The following is a 17010-nucleotide window of genomic DNA, read 5'->3' as shown; positions in this document are numbered from 1 at the left end:
TGCACAGGCAACTCTGTACGCTTGCTAAGATTAACAATCTGTTGCCTGCTGCTGCACACTAAGTCGGGAAAGCTACAGTTTATGCTGCTTAGGTCAAAAGTTCCATTTATTGAATCTCTGTGCACATTGTAAGTGTATTACTGGTATTGTTATATATTGTGCTGTAATACCCTGTTTGCTTGTTTTACAAAAGATAATATACTATACAGTTATCTACTGTAAATCCTCGAGTCTGCTTTTGGGCTGACCTTAAGTTATGGTGAAATTGCACTCTATTTTGTCTAAGGTGGTATAACCTGAGATGTCAGAGGGGTTGAGACCTTTAGCCGTTTCAGGGTAAGAACAAAGGATCCTAAATTCTCCTGTGGGGTAACGCTATAAATGTATAACTGACAGGTACTTTCTGACACATTTAATGGATGGAGGATAGAAATGATCAGACCATTACTGAAAATGCTCTGATGGCCATAGAGTCATTTTGCTCCTTTAAGCCTTGTGGCTATAAGACTATTCTAAAGGCTTTTTACATCCTGACACCCAACTACATCAGATGCAGCTGAATTGGCGGAGGATCTATCTAGAATGCTCATCTATATTACTCGCTGCAAAAGAAATTGTCCTTCAAGCTCATTTTTTTTGCTTCCCAGCTACAAAAATCTCATGGATTTTCCACATAAGTGCAGCCCTAATAACAGCAATAAATAGATGGCTTTCATCTTACTTTATGCCTTGTTAAATGATTATGACCTCAGGCTTTTACATTTACCTAGAACTTTGTGGATGATGGCTGGAGACTATGATTACAAGAGCCTTTGTGCAAGCAAATCAGAAGCAGTTTATTAAATCTTCTGCTCTGCACTCTGGTGACCTTCCTCCTATCTGACATTTATATGGCCAAAATTAGTTATGGTAATGAAGATAATATTGACAGTTATTTATTAAATAATTGGTCGGGGTAATATCATATTAAGTATTTAGTGAAACTTTATTTGTATGGCTCTGTCATATTTTTAGAAATTTACAGAATTGTATGCAGTAAACATACACAGTATTTATGTATACAAGACAAGAACAATATGGAACATGGAACACAGGACAGCCTGCTCAGTAGAACATCCAGTATAGTAATATGGAACAAGGAATAATCCCAAAATGAACATACAATGATTAATGACCTACTAACTGCTAAAACCAATGGCCATTACTCCATATTCATACTCCTTGACCTTTCCGCTGCCTTTGACACAGTCGACCACCCGCTCCTCCTCAATAAACTCCACTCCATCGGCCTCCGTGACTCTGCTCTCTCCTGGTTCTCCTCTTACCTTTCTCAGCGCACTTTCAGTGTCACATACAACTCATCCTCCTCCGCTCCGCTTCCTCTTTCTGTTGGGGTACCCCAAGGTTCTGTTCTTGGGCCCCTCCCGTTCTCTCTCTATACCTCCTCCCTGGGCCAACTGGTAACCTCCCATGGCTTCCAATACCACTTCTATGCTGATGACACCCAGATCTATCTCTCCACTCCCCAGCTCACCCCCTCAATCTCCTCACGTATCACAAATATACTAAGCGACATATCAGCATGGATGTCACATCACTACCTTAAACGCAATCTTTCAAAAACTGAGCTTGCAATATTTCCTCCTCCCTGATCCCCCACTCATGACTTTACCATTAAGGTCAACAGCACAACCATTGGTCCTTCCCCTCATGCCAGGGTGGTAAGCGTAATCCTAGACTCTGACCTCTCCTTTGGGCCCCACATCCACTCACTGGCTAAATCCTGCTGCCTCAACCTCTGAAACATTTCCAAAATCTGCCCCTTCCTGACCAATGACACCACAAAACAACTTATCCACGCCTTGGTTATATCCCGCCTCCATTACTGCAACTCCCTCCTCACTAGTCTACCGTTACACAGGCTATCCCCCCTGCAGTCTATTATGAATGCTGCTGCTAGAGTCATACACCTTACCAACTGATCAGCTACTGCTGCCCCTCTCTGCCAATCCCTCCACTGGCTTCCACTAACCCAACGTATACAATTCAAAATACTAACCACAGCTTACAAAGTCATCTACAACACTGCCCCTAGCTACATCACCAACCTCATCCACAGATACCGCCCAAATCGCCCACTCCGCTCCTCCCATGATATCCTCCTCTCTAGCTCCCTCATCACCTCCTCCGACGCTCGCCTCCAGGACTGCTCCAGAGCCTCTCCCATCCTCTGGAACTCCCTACCACAGCATGACCGGTCAGCCCCCACCCTGTCTGCCTTTAGGAGATCTTTGAAAACTCACTTCTTCAGGGAAGCCTACCCCACCTCCACCTAAGAACTGTACTTGAATCACCTCCACCAGATCATCCCCCGCAGCTATCACCTTTTGTATCACCTCCCCCTTCCTTTAGATTGTAAGCTCCATGAGCAGGGCCCTCCTATTCATTCTGTACTGAAATGTATTGTAATTGTACTGTCTCCCTTACATTGTAAAGCTCTGCGCAAACTGTTGGCGCTATATAAATCCTGTATAATAATAATGAGTAAGCACAGGCCACATGTGAGCTAGGTGCAACATGGTGTGGCTGCAGAACACACACAAAGGTAGAGTGTGCTGAACTGGATGTAATGAAAATGTTCCAATAAATTTCAACCAGACCTGGTGGGTGAGTAAATCCATCTGGTGCCACATACAAAACTCACAGCAGTGATCCTGCACTTTGAGTGATGCTGACAGCGTCTGCAGAGAGGGGTGGAAATGCAGCCTTGCCAATCCTACTCAACAGGGCAGCTGCTCCAAGGAGGTAGATGTAGTCCTTGAACTTTCCCTACTCCTTCTAAACCTTTCTCTAATGCCAAGCACTCTCCCTGACAGACAGGGAACCTGTCCTTATGCTAGTCACTTCACAAATGCACGCCAAATCTCAGGGCCAGGGGCTTAAAAAATCCCTTACCCACTATTGCCGTGGAGGTCAGGAGGGGACTAGTGTCCAATCAGACAGCCACTTTCAAGTGACTATAGGAAATCATAGAGGAGATAAACTCCCAAAGATTTCCTTCCCTTTCTGTATTGCTGTGTTGGTCAACTGCCACCTACAGTGGGGAGTACAGACTGCACCTGCCTACACATACACACACACAAACACACACACACACACACACACACACACACACACACACACACACACACACACAAACACATATATATATACAGTATTATATATATACTGTATGTATATATACTGTATATACAGTATATAATACTGTATAGGAGATATGTCAAAATTTTACTTACAGTTGTTATTGAGATTTGCCTGGCACATTATCCTAGCCATACATAGCTTAACTTTCTCTTCTCACTCAGTAAGTAACTCAGTTGATCCACCCATCATTGTTGACAGTATAAAGGGGGGAATTTCCATTGCCAGTTATTTTCTTTCAGACAGCCAAGGCACTCAAGGTTGTCTGAATAAAGTGGCGCTACAGAGCAGTGACGCAGTCACTGTTCAGACTGTCAAGATGTTGAGCTGGGTGGTGCTTCAAATTTCAGCCAAATGAGCAAAAAAATCAGAGGTAGTTTGAGTTGTTCTAGGCCCGCTTTAGCAGCTTTGTTCTCTCTATTCCCCCTCCCAGCCTTTCAACCTTCTAATCTATAGGTGTCCTTAGTGTGGGGAGCAGGAGGAGCTGAGTTGCTGAGAGAGTGACTTGAATGACTTCATTGCTCCTGCTGTGGACAGTATAGGCTTCTTTTAAAGCTTATGTATCTATTTGTACATAAAGTAAATACTTGAATATTTATACCCTGGACATAGGTTCATTTTGTAAGTTTAGGGGAGCTTGGATTTCACTAAGGAATGTTGCCGAAAAAGTTAGTTGACCCAGCACATAAAGGTAACATGTAGGCAAGAGAAAAAATAGAAAGAAATTATGCCAGTCAATAAGTCACAGAAATAAATAGGGTGAATGAAGGGATAAAAAAGAAATGCACAGAGATGGAAAAGTGTAAATATAGAAGAATGTAGGTTTTCAGACAACAGACATGCTAACAGTATCACTCCAAATGTGCAGTACAGGAGAACTCTGGGCTGTGAGTGTCAGAGGAGGAAACTAAAGCGAGTGAATTGGTTTACCCAAACCAGGATATAAACAGATCAGACAAAAAAATTCCAATTTAAAAGATTATTTACAGTAAAGATGATTAGATTTCCTTTTGAAAGAAAAAAAATAATATAGCCTTCTTATAGATTAAGTCTATAAAAACAAAAGAAAATAGAAAAATCCAGCAGATTGCGTATACTCGATCTCTGAAATGAATGGAAGACTTGGAATCAGAAGCCCAGTGGTGATGAGACAGATAGCCGGCCATGCTGAAAGAAGTGATTGCGAACAGACACTCTTGAAAACATGTTTCTTGGTTTAGAAAAATAGCTATCAAGAGATAATATCCAACACCTGTGAACTCTATTTTGTCTGGAACTGGTAGGATATAGCATGGTTTCCTGATGTCCATAATCATGAGAATCTTCAACTCACCTCACCAGACTGGTTGAAGTGGGTGACAACCATTTTCTGTCTATGTTCAGAGATAGACCAAATGTTGACTAGAAATTGCACTTTAGGTAAGTAGGATAAATGTGACAATAGCCTACGTGGGACATTACTTCTGCATAGATTTATAATGTAGTATTTTCATTGATATGGTTGTAGAGAAAAAAAGTAACAAGGCGACAAGGGGAATTGTTGACAGTACTTGTTTTGGCAGGGTCTTGTTAAGAGAGAGCTTAGGAAAAAAGCTTTCAGCAAGTAAGGGAAGCAAGTCTGTAATGGCCATGTTTTCTGGATAGCTGATAGCATGAAAACCTAAATTCAGGAATTAGCATATCACATAGTCCTTTTTAATCTAAAAGACCATTTTAACTGTCCTTTTATGTCAATGATTTCTGGTTTAGATCAGGCTGTGTGAGGAGCATATACTTCCCTTCCATTAGCTGTCTTGCTCAGCCATCAGAGCTGGAGAAAGTCCTGGAACTTCTGGGTATCAAGAAACATGTAATCCCTTCTCTTACCTCTCTACAATATAGTGATCAGTGTTTGAGCACCCAATTACAAGACTCAAGGGCTGGCACATATGGGTAAGGGGACCTCCAGGAAGTTCTGGGTTTAGACCTTTGGGGGACCCCTCAACATAGCCTGTCCTGAATTTGACCAACCTCGTAATTTCGGGTGAAACTTGCTAGCAGTTTTACCCTATTCGAGATCACAGAGTGTTGGATTTGCCCCTTGAACAGTGTCAACAGGGGGAGTGAGCTTCTCACTGTGATAAATCAATGCTGGGAATTAACTTCACTCCCACACGATGGGGTCAAGTGAGCAGGCTCCCAGTACAGAAAAATATTCTGTCCATAGAAGCAAATGAATTACATCATTTCAAAGTAATTTACAATATTTCAAAATCTGCAACTCTCATTAAAATGACAGTTGGGAGCTATTCACACTAGACAGGTACGTTCCACAGTTGTCACTGCTAGAAAATGCCATGCAGCCATCACTGAAGTGCATGCATGCAGATGGGAAGTGGGTGCAAGATCAGCAGCCCTGAGACATAAAGAAGGATAGAAAAAGATGAAAGTAAAACAAATGGCTATTGTTTATGATGCACAATCCTTTAGTCAACTCTTTAAATGTCATACAATTAGGTTTTACATCTACTCTGAAGTAGCATTAAACCCTCAGCATTTTTTAACTTAACACATTGAGCACAATGAAATAAACATTCCCCTGTAAACTATTTAAACTAGTTGTTACAATTCTTACCCCGGCACTTACAGTTTACAACTTTCATTGGTGCTAGCTCCTGCTGTCCCAGTGCTGCTTTCCTGAACTTCAGATGGACAGTGCAGTCTCCAGGAAGTCTGTTAGCTTGGAGAAGGGGTGGGGGCAGGGGAATACCTTGCCATCCTAAGTTATGGGGCTGTGTGTTTCTATTGATTTGCACAGTGTAGGGAGACACATCTCTAGTCCCTGGATGCAAGGGTGACTCCATAGGATGCTGCAAGAGAAAAGAAGCCACCCTGAAACTGGGAACCTAGGGCAGCAGTCATGAAAAACATCAGATATATTTGTGAAGCTGTCAGTACTCTTTTAGAACAAACTCTATTTTTTTTTTATTATAATTTGCCTCTATAACAATGAGAGAAATGTATAGGCACTAACCTTCAAGATCTGAATGAGTGTTAGCTGTATAAAGTCACATTAAAAACGTGAGTTTTTTAGCATTTTGTAGTGTTTTTGCATTAGAGTTTTGCCGAGTTCTTCTGCATTTGCTGTCTTTAGCAGTTTTTAGCATTTTTTTATTTAAAAAATTTTTTTTAGTAAAAAAAAGTTCAGAAAACGCTGGTTTTCCGTGTTTTGCCACATTTTTCAGTGTAAGTCCTCATGCACACTGAACGTTTTTACAACTGCTGTTTTTAGCTTTTGATGTTTTGTGACGTTTATTTCTACAGCTAGTAAACCCCCAGCATGTTATCCTATGTGTCCATGCACACATAGACTGTAATCAACATTTTTTTGCAGGGACATTTTTTGGCTGGAAAAAAAACCCTGGACTAGTGGGTTTATAGAGGAGTTTTTTAGCTGTAAAAACGCTCTAACACTGAAAAACACGGCAAAACGTGGTAAAACTTGGTAAATCATGGTAAAATGCCGCAAACCGTTGTTTTTGGACTTTTTTTACCAAAAAAATTTTTTTTTTAAATAAAAAAAAGCTAAAAAATGCTAAAAACCGCAAACGCGGCAAAATGCAGCTAAATGAGGCAAAACGCCACTAAACACTAATGCAAAAATGCTGAGAAAAAGCTGAAAAACTCAAGTTTTTAATGTGAATTTACACAGTTAATGTTACCAGCGTTCTCAAAATGTCCATTGTGCATGAGGACTTGAAGCGTTTTTACAGCTAAAAAAACTCCTCTAGAAACCCACTAGTTCTTGTTTTTTTTGCAGCCAAAAAGCGCCCCTGCCAAAAAAACGCTGATTACAGCCTATGTGCGCATGGGCACATAGGATAACATGCTGGGGGGTTTACTGACTGTAGAAAAAAATGCCAAAAGCCAAAAACAGCCGCTGTAAACGTCCAGTGTGCATGAGGACTTATACTTGAGTTTTGCAGCTATTGATTGTCACTAGCTGCAAAAACCACATGAGGGCAGTATTTTTCCACACAAACCAGTGGAATATTATTTAAAAAAAAATGTTTCCTATTTGAAAATAGTTCAAAGTAAGATTTGCAGGAGTTGTTGGCACTGGCAGCTGAACTTCTAAGGAAATGATAATATCTTTACTTGTTTTATGCTAACATTACCAGCTGTTATTTTTGGTGTGATTGTAATGATCCGTAGGAAAGCAAAAAAAAAAGTCATATTGTGCAATACGCTATACAGGACATTGGAATATTTAATCTGTTTTAACAGATTAAAAAATAAATTGGAGCATGTGCAACTTCAAAGGGGTCTGCAAAGCCACATCTGCATTTTTCCGCGTGTTAACGAGAAAGCTGTGCTGTGACCACTATTACGTTGGGCTATTTTAGAAAACGTACGAGGGAGAGAAGGAATACATTTAACACAACAATACTTTTTTCTTTTTAGCAAAAACATACATGCTTTGCAGAAGGGTTTACACTTGTTACCACTCAAATGTGTTTTTTAAATTTTGGGTGGATGCCAGTAGCGTGTGCCTTGCCTCCTATTTTTTTGTGACAGTTTAGAGACTCAAATAAAATTGCAGGCTGAAGAAGACTTCAGCCCTTTCTAATTGTGACGTTACCAGTGCTTAGATGTGGTGGCAGCATTCGTTTTTTATCCTTTATTTTCACCTAGTGATCCTGTGAGGAACACACTTAAAGGATAAGTTCACTTTTTAGTAAAAAATAATGAATGCACATTTTTTTGCAGCTAAATAAATGTTAATGTATTATTTTGTCTGCAGGAGCCTGTAAAGCATTGCATCAGCAATCAGCAGATCACTGGTGCCATGCAGGTCTCCTGAAGACCTGTCAGTATATCTGCTTGCCCATTGTAGTCTCTCATTCACAGAGGACTGTGAATGAGTGACATAGCCGGACCAGGCCAGGCCGGAGAAGATCCGCCGCTAGCTGTCAAAGTGGGGAGCGGGGTGGAAAGGGGGGCAGTCTCACAGTAACATGTTACATGTTACACCCTGAATATGGGTGTAACATGTTACAAAAGGGGAACTTATCCCTTAATGTGCCAGGGTGACAACATTCAGGCAATGTATTGTATGTACAGAGGAGCAGAGTTGTAACCCTTGGACAGGATTACAGAACAACTCCTTCTTTCCTCTTCTTCATAACATAGGGGGAGATATTAAAACAGAATGAGCCCCCCAATAATGTATTTGTTTTCTCTTTTTATTTTCTCTTTTTTTTCACCTAGTGAAAGTCTGTTTTTTTTTATTTTCTTTAACAGGCCAAGCCACCCAGAAAGTCACCCAGTAAGTCTGTTTTTTTTTATTTTCTTTAACAGGCCAAGCTGTCCAGCAAAAGGGTTGAGACAAAGCATTTACCACTTACAAGGTTGCTTACAATGGTCAACTTATTCATTTCTGTAAAACCTTTTTCCCAAAAGGATAAAAAACTGTTTTGCTGTAACTGCTTATAAAGCATTTCTGGAGTTCGGCTTTAATTTGTTAGTCAAGCCCTTCTAAATCTACTGGTACATCTAACACTACCCTCTCCCCAGATTGACAATGCTGCTGTCCAAAGATTTCTGTTGCTCTTCCAGTGGAGTGGAGACACCCTAAAATAGGAGGTGTACTAGTTTCTGGATCACCATTTAATAAAGGAGAAAAAACCTAAATACACCAAATCTAATGCAGCCACTAAGGATTAGTAAACTGCAATATATAAAATTTTTGTTTTGGGGTTTAATACCACTCTAAGTAGTTCATAGAGATAGCTGGAAATAATGGTAACCAATAAGAGTGCAGATCAGGCAGGGAGCACAGGAAGTTCTAAACTCATAATGTTACTGGCAGGATTAACAGTTATTTTTTGCACTAATTGAACTGATTTAAAGGCCAAGTTCACCTTTAGGAACACGTTACATGTTACATTCATTTTAGGGTGTAATATGTAACTTGCCGCTTATTACCCGGATCCAATCCAGTATAAATACTGTATCCAATACTGTATAAAAGTAGTTCATTTTTTGGGTTTGCATACAATGTAATCAGCCTCTTGTTGTGTAGCTTAGAGTACCTAATGACCCAATTCACAGACCATTTCTACAAATGGTGCTTATTGCGTACAAAGCCGTCCACCATACTGTCCTAAACTACATCACCGACCTAATATCCAAGTACCGCCCAGCACGCACACTTCGCTCCTCACAAGACCTCCTTCTCTCTAGTTCCCTGGTCTCTTCCTCCCATGCCCGCCTCCAGGACTTCTCCAGGGTGTCACCCAGCCTCTGGAACTCCCTGCCCCAACCCAGAAGATTATCACCTACTCTCCTCTCCTTTAGGTGCACCCTGAAAACCCATCTCTTCAGGGAAGCCTACCCTACCCCCTGCTAACTTGCCGACCTCCTCCACTCTTCCTACCACTCCATCCCCCACAGCTATCTCCTCCTGTGCCACCATCCCCTCCCTCCTAGATTGTAAGCTCGAAAGAGCAGGGCCCTCAGTCCCCTCATGTTTTGCATTGTATTGTTATTGTTCTGTCACACGTTCTGTCCCCCTTTGTAATGTACAGCGATGAGCAAACTATTGGCGCTTTATAAATACTGTATAATAATAATAATAATAATAATTGCTGGAGCTTAGCTTTTATATCATTGTTAAGAAACAACATGGAATCACACACAAGTAACATATTGTAAATGTTCTGTGTCTTGTAGGTTAAAACCGAACTCCGGGCATACAGTGAAATGCGTAGATGAAATATATATATATAAGGGAACTGCCTTTTCTCTCTTGTTTCATTGGAGAGCACAGCTTCTGCTTTAGATCATAAAATACAAGGTACAGTGCCACCTGCAGGAGTAGGATACTAGGTACAAAAAAAGAAGAAATAAAAGACAGCTTGGGGGTAACCCTAGAAGTTGGACATAACTCCCTCACACTGTAGAATAGCTGTCAGGGCTCCGGGGTATGACCAGAGGTATGTGACTGACGCAGGGAAACGATATAATTTATTAACTAGTTGCTGACCGCAGATAGCCGAATGACGGCTTCACTGCGGCCGGCCAGTTCTGGGGGGACGTCATATGACGTCCCCCCAGAACGCGCTCTCCTGCGCGCCCCAGGGGGCGCGCACCCGGCGATCTCCGTGATCGCTGTGTCCTACGGACACAGCTGATCACGAGATGTGGTAAAAGGCCAATCATACCGGCCTTTTACCACGTGATCAGCGGTGTCCAATGACATGCTGATCACAGGGAAATGCAAGTGCCGGTTCTCGGCTGCACTTTCCTCACGCTGTCAGATCGTGAGGAAAGTACTGCCGAGAACCGGCAGTTGTCAGAGCGAGGATCGGCACCGATCATCAGGGCCACTGATGATCAGTGCCCTGATGATCGGTGCCCAGCAGTGCCACCCACAAGTTCCGCCCACCTGTGCCCAGCAGTGCGCCCACTAGCTCCGCCCACCTGTGCCCAGAAGTGCACCCACCTGTGCCCAGCAGAGCACCCACCTGTGCCCAGCAGTGCACCCACCTGTGCCACTCTGCAGGTGTGTGACCTGTGCCCAGAAGTGCCACCTACCTGTGCCCAGCAGTGCCACCCACCTGTGCCCACCCACCTGTGCCCACCAGTGCCACCCACCTGTGCCCACCAGTGCCACCCACCTGTGCCCACCCACCAGTGCTACCCACCAGTGCAGCCCAGCAGTGCTGCCAGTCAGTGCCACCAGTCAGTGCCCAGCGGTTGTGCCAGTCAGTGCCGCCAGTCAGTGCCCAGCAGTGATGCCAGTCAGTGCCATCTATCAGTACCCATCATCAGTGTCACCTATCAGTGCCGCCTATCAGTGCTGCATATTAGTGCCGCCTATCCGTGACACCTCATTAGTGCTGCCTATCAGTGCCGCCTATCCGTGCCACCTCATTAGTACTGCCTATCAGTGCCCTTTAGTGCTGCCTATCAGTGCCCATCAGTGCTGCCTCATCAACGCACATCAGTGAAGGAGAAAAAATACCTGTTTGAAAAATTTTATAATAGAAACAAAGAAACTTTTTTTTTTTTTTCAAATTTTTTGCACATTTTTAATTTATAGCGCAAAAAGTAAAGTGCCCAGTGGCGATTAAATACCACCAAAAGAAAGCTCTATTTGTGAGAAAAAAATGATCAAAATGTCATATGGGTACAATGTTGCATGACCACGCAATTGTCAATCAAAGTGCGGCAGCGCTGAAAGCTGAAAATTGGCCTGGTAAGGAAGGGGGTATAAGTGCCTGGTAGGCAAGTGGTTAAAGACTAACAATACAAACATAAACGCAGTGCAATACTAAAGCATAACACAGTGCAAATGAACCAAACCAAACCACCCACAGATAACAGTACATACAATGCAAGCGTCGTCAGGCAGGCCGGGTCAATAACAATCGGGCAGGTAGGTACAGGGGGTCAGGCAGAGAATGGTCGGGGTCACAAGCCAGGGATGAAACAGGAGAAGTCAGCAGAGGTCCAGATCAGGCAGGGTCAGCAACGAATCAGTCAGACAGGGACAGGAACAGGAACAGGGATGCAAGTAACAAGATACAGGGCCCAGGAAAAACACACACCAAGGCAGAGACTGCAGGTCTGGCCATCCCTTAAATACACCTGCATGATCAGCTTCAGGTGTTTGGCTGGCTGCAGGGTTGAGTCTCTGATTGCCGGGAGCACCCGCTGGCCAGCCCTGGTACTGCAGCCCACAAGGCAGGTGAGTCCCACCATTACTGGCAAGTTCATTCCTGACAATAGCTCTGATAGAGCTGATTGGAACACTTGAATCCAATGATTTGGAGGGGTGTCCCAATACTTCTGGCAATATAGTGTATGTGGATGATTGGTGGGTGGGCTTTAACACTGAGAGGCTGCATGTATGCAGGGCTGGTGTTTCCACTAGGCAAACTAGGCAGCCACCTAGAGTGCACTGCCACCTAGGGGTGCCTGGGTGCAGCTCAGGCTAGCACTCCCTCTTTGTGGGAAGCCACCACATCATGAATGGTCCTTCAGCTGAGAGGAGGGGAAGCAGAAGCTAGGAAGAAAGGACAAAAGAAGATGCCTGGTGTCTGGGGCCAGTGTAGCAGTGGAGCTGCCGTTCCTTCCAGTGTTCCTCTCAGACTCAGTCCCTTACCGCAAGCCGGCTGGCCACTGCTGATCACTGTGGCATTCCAGCCCTTCTCTTCCCATTCATCAGCAGAGGAGGAAGGTAACGTCCTAACTCTGATGCCTCGTGTCTGTGTTAGGGTGACCTGTTCACCCATCACATGTGCAATGTGTCAGTAAGTAATGACATCATCACGATCCCACAGCCTGCTCTTCTAGTGCCTGCTGGGCCTGCTGATCTGTGTCAGTGTTGGTGGTGGTGTGTTGTGTTGGATCTGTCACTGTGTGGGATCGCTCAGTTCAGCTGCCTGCTGTCACAGCGTTTTATCTCCCCCCATTGCCTGGGGAATTCCTGCCTGGGATCTGTCAGAGTGTGCATCCATCATCCTCCACTCACTGCAACTGTCACCCTGCCACTGCCACAGCCACGACCAGCCACAGACACAGTCTGTCCGCTGGTGACATCTTATGGCACTTATTCTTTCAAATTAAAAGAAATTGATTTATTATTTTCTACTGTTTTTAGAAACTTTTATTTATTTATTTATTTTGGGGGGGGAGTAACTGGTCTTGCCTAGGGCGCAATATAGTCTACGTGTATGTGTGTGAAATTTAAACATTTCTGTGCTGAGAGTCTGCACCCTGCACATTCCCAGCACAGTTACCGGCGGGCGCAAGAAAGCTCCTGATACCTACTTGCTATCGGGAGCTTTCTGGTCATGTGACCGCTGTGACTGCCAATCACATGTTCACCAGACAAATGATTGGAATGCCCACCTCCTGGCACTTAGAACCTCTTAAAGGGCGGTGGTGGGAAGGAGTTAATAAAGGGTGACACCAGCTGCGGTGAGTATTTCCTATGTGTGCCTCCTCTGAATGTAGCAACCATCCATCCCGGGGCAGCCTGCCCCTCCTCTGGCAGAGACTGTGCAAAGTACTGACACCATGTGGAGGACAGCTGATTACTGGATGGGAAGTAAAGCACAGTATGACCTATATGAGATTGATAATTCAGGTGAGCTTCTATATTGCACTGTGCAGGAGCACTGATAACCACGGAGTGAAGTCACTAATGGAAGAAGTTATTCCACTACACTCATCTTGATGGGAACTGAGTCTCTAGCCTAGGGGCGGACTGACCATTTGGGAACTCGGGCACTGCCCGAGGGCCCCGGGTCAGTAGGGGCCCCCATGAGATGCCCCTGGTACCTTTTTCATAGGCTTTTTTGAGTTTGGGCAAGGACACAGGGGCCCATGATCCCCTATTGCCCGGGGGCCCCATGAGTTGTCAGTCCGCCCCTGCTCTAGCCCTATAGCACTGGACTTTGGGTTTATTTTATATCTTATTTTGAGTGGACACGTTTTTATTATGTTGGTTTATGTTTCTATAGTCTTGCAACGCTGGTGTTTGAGAGTAGTACCCAGCAGTAGCAGCGCTACTCATTTTTATGACTTTTGTAGCACTGAACAAGGGAAACAATACCCAGTAGGGTATAGCACTGTTATCATATTTTGTATATATTGGTTTGCAGCACCGAATTCTGGGAGTAATCACCCAGTAGAGCATACCACTTTTTTCCCTGTTTTCTTTTGCAGAGCTGGGTTTCATTTACAATACCCAGTAGGAATTGTAGGGTTGTTTTATTATATATGACTTATGAATGTTCGAAAGCACTGCTTATTTGCATGAAAATCCTGCTGGTGGATGTTTTCATAGCTTTAGATATTGTGGATAGAAATATACACACACAGAGTATATTGAATCTATACTGTTTATTGAAATAAGTGCCAAACTGCCTTACATTATTATGTATTACATGTGGGGACACATAGAGTGTTGGCAGCTATTTCCCTGATAACAACTATGAATTATCTGGTAGCGCATAAGTAGATTGTTTTTTTCATCTTTTTAATTTTGTTCTTTCACTTAAAGTGTTACTAAACCCAGGGCCCTGCATTCACTATATCTGGTCTCCCACAGTACACAGAACATGGAAGTGCAATTATTTTAGTGAATATAAACTGCTAAATACCTTTTCTCATCAGCAGTTAGAGCATTGATAGTTACATAGTTAGTCTGGCTGAAAAAATACAAAAGTCCATCCAGTTCAACCATTAAAAAAAAAAAGTTATAATCCTATACACACAATTGATCCAGAGGAAGACAAAAACCCAGCAAAGCATGATCCAATTTGCTCCTGCAGGGAAAACAAATTCCTTCCTGACCCCCCGAGAGGCAATCGGATATTCCCTGGATCAACAGCAGTCTTGTGACTTCTATCAGTATTCAGCTGAGCACTGGTTAAAGCTTGTAGGAGGACTTTTCTTTCTGCTCTAGGAGGATGCAAAACCCCTGACCTCTGTCTGGACAGTGCTGATTGGCCCTGTGCTGATCACATGCACTCTCCCACAAAAAAAAAACCTCTCTAGCAATATACACTAAACTGAGCATGTGCAGAATTGCAGAATTACAGTTCAGGAGATAAGATGTGGACATTATAACAAGGGGAGGGGGTGTGATCAGATAAATCAGGATCAAATGGCCTGTTTACAAAATGCAGAGGATTAACCCCTTAGGTTCCATAGTGAGTATAACAAGCATGCTTTACTGCATATACAGACTGATTTTACTGTCGTGGGTTTAGTAACACTTTAACTTGATTGCTTTCACAGATAGCTGTGGGAAGGTCACAGGTATTCTTCATATGGACATCAGGGGTATTTTCGACCCCAAAATTTTTCCCTTGCCCTCCAAAGGAGCTAATCAGGTAGAGATCAGAATCAAAATGTTAGTTCTGAAACCCAGAAGTGACAAAATCATTGTTGCTTCCAGCTTCAATTGTAACAGAGGCTCGGTCTTTACCAATCCCGACCATTTACCACAGTCATGGGCTTCCCAGAGGAATGGGAGTGCCTGAGAAGCATTGCTGTAAAAGTGAGTAGGCAGCTGTAGAACTGATCAGAGGCTGTAAAAAATGAAAAAAAGATCATGGCTGCAACTGCAGTCCTAGTCTTAGTATAGCCACTTGCTGACAGTCAATGTATAGTATACCTATGGTGGTCGGTAAGTGGTTAAATAAAGCCTACTCTGCTGTGGGACAAGCAGGGCCGCTGTTAGATATCACGGAGCCCCGTACAGCCCCCCCCCCCCCCCCACCACCACCACCACCAGAGAAAATATCAAAATTATATTAATAGTAAAAATACACTAAAAACTTTATTAATGGACACAATCCCAACCAAATTCCTGTGAAATCTAAATGATAAAACTGTACTGAGTTCATAAATAAAGCTGTGTGTAATTGAGGTCTTGGGGCTCATTCACATGGGTGCTGTGGCCTGTAGAGTGGGGATCAGTGGTTTGTTTTTGCGGCTGTCGCTGTTTGCAGGCAACCTGTGTTACACTGGAAATACTGCAGGTCCTAACTTGACAAGCATATGGGTGCAGGTGTACAGCCCTGAACACAGACAGTGAGCATTCAGGGACACTTCCCCATGTCTGCTCACCTGTCAGATTAAAACCTGTGTTCGTACAGCTGCTGTGTCCCCATAGTGTAACAATTGGCTCCAACCACATGAACAACCCACTTAATCATGCTGTACAGGGCACAGGACCTGTGTGAATGGTGGCATTTTTGAAATATTTTTTCCCTCAGCCCATTAATTTCAATGGGCTGCCTAACATGTGGGAACATGCAAAAATACTGTAGGCATATTATTTTAAATGTGTGTTGCACCTAACCGCACAGTAGTGTGGTGCCATGCGTTTTGGTGGCTGTGAATGCGTCTGTGTCAGGGGCGGACTGACCATTTGGAGAACTCAGGCACTGCCTGAGGGTCCCGGGGTCAGTAGGGGGCCCCATGAGATGCCCCTGGTACCTTTTTCATAGACTTTTTGACTTTGGGCAAGGACACAGGGGCCCCATGATCCCTTATTGCTCAGGGGTCCCATGAGTTGTCAGTCCGCCCCTGGTCTGTGTTTACTAGATGTGTGGAGGTGCAATTAAGTTTTCATCATGGTATCTGCGCACATCTGCAGAGGACATTGCATTGCTTTTCTGTGCAGGAAAATGCATGCTCTTGCATGCATTTCTTCACCACAAATGGTGTGAACAAGTCCTAAGGGTCGGTTCACACTATAGAAACACAGTCTAGATGAGTTCTGAATGCGTTTTGCATCCATGTTTTTGATGTGTTTTTTGCGCATTCCGGTGTGTTTTGATGCGTTTTTGATGCATGCCAGTGCGTTTTTTATGCATTCCAGTTCAATTTTTCCCCTCTTTTTCTCTTCAATTTAATTAGAGACATGTGCATTCCAGTGGGGTTTTTCCCAGTACAGTTCCAGAACAGTTCTGTGCAGAAAAATGCAGCATGTCCTATTTTTTTTCTGCATCTAGATTTGCAGATGGAACAGGTGATGACAGGGGGTGTGTGTGTGCGTGGGGGGGGGGGGGGGGGGGTCAAGTTTTAAAAGGGAGAGAGGTTTGTATCAGTGAACAGAAAGAGATCAGAAGTCTGGAGGAGAGGAGAGAAACAAAGTTGCAATCAAATGTAAAGAGAAGGAAACTTGAAAGTGTCAAAGTTGTGGAGCAGAGCAGGAGCACCTCTAACATTCACAATACTGAGCTGCTGTGTGATAGAATGACAGGAGGCTAACAATGGAATTTAGCTGTTGTAGATGGGCTT

The sequence above is a fragment of the Staurois parvus genome, unplaced genomic scaffold, assembly GCF_062004578.1.
Source record: "Staurois parvus isolate SC_StPar_1 unplaced genomic scaffold, SC_StPar_1.0 ptg000118l, whole genome shotgun sequence".
Classification (NCBI taxonomy): Eukaryota; Metazoa; Chordata; class Amphibia; order Anura; family Ranidae; genus Staurois; species Staurois parvus.
Note: the sequence above shows the minus strand (reverse complement) of the source record.